The sequence below is a fragment of the Furipterus horrens genome, unplaced genomic scaffold (assembly GCF_987537825.1).
Source record: "Furipterus horrens unplaced genomic scaffold, mFurHor1.1.pri manual_scaffold_4, whole genome shotgun sequence".
Lineage (NCBI taxonomy): Eukaryota > Metazoa > Chordata > Mammalia > Chiroptera > Furipteridae > Furipterus > Furipterus horrens.
In genome coordinates, this window is record NW_028327174.1 from 182,773,428 (window position 1) to 182,777,703 (window position 4,276).

General features: G+C 43.6%; 1 pseudogene; it reads left to right on the forward strand.

The window, feature by feature from the left end:
- The first annotated feature begins 2,732 nt into the window (after positions 1–2,732).
- On the forward strand, positions 2,733–3,112 carry LOC150013511 (ras-related protein R-Ras2 pseudogene; annotated as a pseudogene).
- The last annotated feature ends 1,164 nt before the right edge of the window (positions 3,113–4,276 follow it).

Genomic DNA, 4,276 nt, shown 5'->3' on the forward strand with positions numbered 1-4,276 from the left:
GAAGGTCATACACCCATATTTAAACCATCGTTTTACAACTATTCCAAAATTCATACTAGCTGTTATATTTTGAAACTATAGGAGCTCATTCTTTTCTTTCTTTCTTTCTTTCTTTCTTCCCTTCTTATGTAAAGGAAGATGGCGGACTCATGCCACAAGGCCCATCTCCATCTCAGTGGAGGCAGAGGTTTTTATAAGGAGGGAGAGGGGAACAGATAAAGAGATCAAGGGAGGGAATTAATAAGTTCTCTAGTGCAGACTAACACAGTCCATTCGGTAAGACAAGAGATGGTCCAGTGTTCATCACCCTGGTTTAGTCATCCTGGTTCCATGGTTGAAAGTCAGCAAATTTCCTGGAGTTGTGATGCCTGAAGGTCAGGGTTTAAATCTGTCAGGAAAAACATGAGCAGCATTTGAAGTCTGCTTTACTGTCCAGGCTCTGCCTCAGAAGATTTTCATCCTGCTTTGAAGAGCAGTGGTCCAAACTGACGACCTTGGGCAAGTCCTTCCTGTCAGTGGGCCTCAGTTTTCTCCGCTACAAAAAGCGGTTAGAGGCAGAGATCTCTGGAGGCCTGCCTATCAGGGGATCAAATCAATAAAGGGGGTTGAGGATCCCGGAGGACAGTAACTTACGGTAGATGGGGACCCGGCTCCAGCGCACAGGGTGGGTCCCTTGGGGTTTCCATCTCCCCAGGGGAGGGGTTAGCTGCGCCTGGAGGCCCAACTTTCCAGATGAATTCCTGGGGGCAGGGGAGAGGGGTGTGGGGTGTGGGGAGGAGTGGGACGGGCCACCGCCTATAAGGGAGGCCAACCGTGAACTGTGGACCGTGGTCACTTACCCACGTGCCCTTTCCTGAAAGTGATCTCATCCTTTTCTTTTATTGGCCAACTTAATGTTTAAATTTTGGGGATAATGCAAATGTTTTTCAAATCTAATTGAACTTTTTTATATCTAGTATTTCAAAATATTAATGTGACTCTATGAGCAGTCACAGCATTAGAGCAGTTACCATTAAAAGGACTCATCAATTACAAACAGGAAGAAATCCCAAATATGTGAGAAGGCCACCAGGAGGAGCTCAACCTTCCTGCTCCCCCTTTTCAACACAGACAGGTGGCACCTTGGGCTGTGAACTGAGCTCCTTGGCCATCAGGAATACAAACTCCTCCAGAAGATCCATGGACCACTTGTCCACACTGGGTAGTCTGGGCTCTGCGGTTAGCTGCTAGCGTGGCTCTCTAGGTAGAAGGCTTTCTCCTTGGCTCTGCTCAGCACCTTGAGGCTGAATCAGTACTCAGACTCCATTTCAGTCTAAGATATATCCACTGCTGAGTTTCAGACCTTCCTGATGAGTCAGACAAAGGAATGAGCCATAAATAAATAACTACAAGGAAGGGGCTTTCTAAATTATGGGGCTATTTGGAAGGAAGGTAACAGAGACGGTTTGGAAAGTGTCTGAGAGATGGAGATGATGTGTTTGGGATCTGCCTTGTGTATCACTCCCAGTCCATGAACTAGGTCCAATCTCTCTGGGCTGCAGGCAAAATAGAAAAGAAACATGAGGATATTGCTCCCAGTGCATTGGACCTGGGGAATTGAGTATAACCCAGACTGGGAGAGGTCTCTCCTCTTCAGTGCTGTATGGATCCAACACAGAGAAGACTCAAGGGAGTGCAGAGAATCAGGGTTGACATCTTGGGTATCACTTGGAGAGCACAGACATCAGTGTTATCACCTCAGGCCCTGGCATCAGTGACAGGAGTAAGACAGGACCACTGAGGAGTTTTTCAGTGGTGGAGATTGACCATGTAAGCCAGAGAAACAAAACTTGAGATCAGTGTTTGTAGACTCATACAGTTTGGGGCAAAAGCCAAAAACTTTTGGTCACTACCCACGCTGAGATCCATTGTACCTATTTATGGAGGTAAGAGTTAAGGAAATTTAGATTAAATTTTGGAATCTCATTAGAATTATCAGGGACAGATTAAGGTCAGTTGAGGCCCTGGGCACAGAAAAAAATATTGGGCCCTTTAAAAAAAAAGAGAGAGACAGGGAAAATAAAAATACATGTTAACCACATTTTTAAATAAACAAAAAATTGCACATATGAAACCAAACTTGGTGTCATCAGAAAAATGTGCAAACTTGGGGTTTCGCAGGGCCCTTCAGAAGTCGGGGCCCAGGGCTCCTGCACAGTGCGCCCGCCATTAAATCCGCCCCTGCGAATTATGGTGATTTTGGATTCTCCTTCAAAAATAGAGCTTGTAAGGTGCTGCAGAGACATGTGAGTGGTTGCTGCCCCTGCCCCCTGTGGTCACCCCCCTTCTCCACACCTGCAGTGGGACTCAGCCAGCTGGGGTGCCACGCTGCAGCACATACCGGCCTTCCCGGCAGCTCCAGGCCCCCATGAGCCCCGCCCGGCTGCCTGTGCACAGGCGACCGGCCACACACATCCCCAAAGCTGGGCCTAAGGTGGGCAGCTGGTCCGCACGCTGGGTCTGGGCATGGTGTCCTGATGGCCACAGCTGCCTGGTGGGGTGGCTCTGGCCAGAAGAACCAGCTGCTGGTGGCCCCCGTGGACAAGTCAGTACACACCATCCAGTTCATCTAGTCCTATTTTGTAACGGATTATGATCCTACCGTGGAAGACTACACAAAGCGGTGCAAGGTAGATGACAGGGCAGCCCAGCTGGGTATTCTAGGTACAGCAGGACAAGAAGACTTGGAAGCTATGAGAGAACAGTATGTGAGAACCGGCGAGGGTTTCCTGTTGGTCTTTTCCAACACAGAGGCAGTTTGAAGAAATCTATGAGTTTCAAAGACAGATCCTCAGAGTAAAGGATCATGATGAGTTTCCAACGATTTTAACTGGTAACAAAGCAAGTCTGGGCCATCAAAGACAGGTAACATGGGAAGAAGGACAGCAGTTAGCATAACAACTGAAGATGAGTTACAGGGAGGTATCAGGTAATATTAGGACAAATGTAGATCAATCTTTCCATGAGCTTGTCTAGGGTTATAAGGAAATTTCAAGAGCAAGAATGTCCCCTTTCACCAGAACCAATGCGGAAAGAAAAAGACAAGAAAGGCTGCCATTGTGTCATTTTCTAAGAATCCCTTGGGTTTTAGTTACCAACTGCCAGGAAAAGCCCTCATCTTCTCTCCTTACAGTTTACAGCAGGCTGGTACTTTTCTAGTCTTAGACAAATGAGCACCGTCATACCAAAAAGCTGGCTAATCCTTCCCATGAAACTAATCTAATCCTATGGTCATTTCAAGACAGATTTAAAGGAAACACTAAGGCTGCTTCAAAGATTATCTGATTTTTAAAAAACATATATATGTATACACAGACCCATTCTTTTTTAAGGGCTTACGTTTTAATAGGGATTAATCAGATTTGGAACCCAAGCTGTTTGCAAAGCTGAAGTCAGGTTTTGAAATAACTTTTAACTTCTAAAGAGAAACACAGGGAGATTTTTTTTTTTTTTTAAGGGAATTTTTGCCTATCTCTAAAACCTTTGCTGTCTCCTTCAGTTACCTTCAATATGCTGCCTTGAATTCTCAAAAGTGAGACATCTCAGACCTTTACTGATGCTACAGCTTTTGTTTTCCAGTGGCCAGAATAATGCCTATTGTATTTAAAAATTAAAAACTGCTTTAAAAGCCTTCCTTATTACTCCTACTCTTAAAGATAATAATATACTAGGTGGCCAAATATTTGCACTCATTCTGGACTTAGAAATTTCAGTGTTCTTGGTTTTCTAATTTAACTCCTTTAACAACCATCTTGAGAGTAAAAATAAGAATTTATGTCTGTCTTCCTTTCTAAGTATTTCTGGATAAGGGATTCAAAAAACCTAAAACTGTTTTTGTTTGTAATATAAAATAAGGAATTGATTTTTCCAGGGTCAGAGATAATTATTTTTTTTGCCATATACTTTTTTTTATTATTATCTCAATCCTTTATGGAGATTTATGAAACCATGGAAGAGGATCCCATCATATATATAATTGATTGTTGCATTTATGTTTACCTAAATAAAATTTTTAAATAACGTATCAAACTTTTGTGTGCATTTGATTTTTTTTGTATGTCTAGATCTGTTTGTTTTTTAAGTATATTTTATTGATTATGTTGTTACAGTTGTCCCAATTTCTTTTCCCTTTGATTCCCTCTGCCCAGTACCCCTTGACCTCCAGCAATCCCGCCGTCCTTAGTTCATGTCCATGGGTCGTGCATATAAGTTCTTTGGCTTCACCCTTTCCTATATT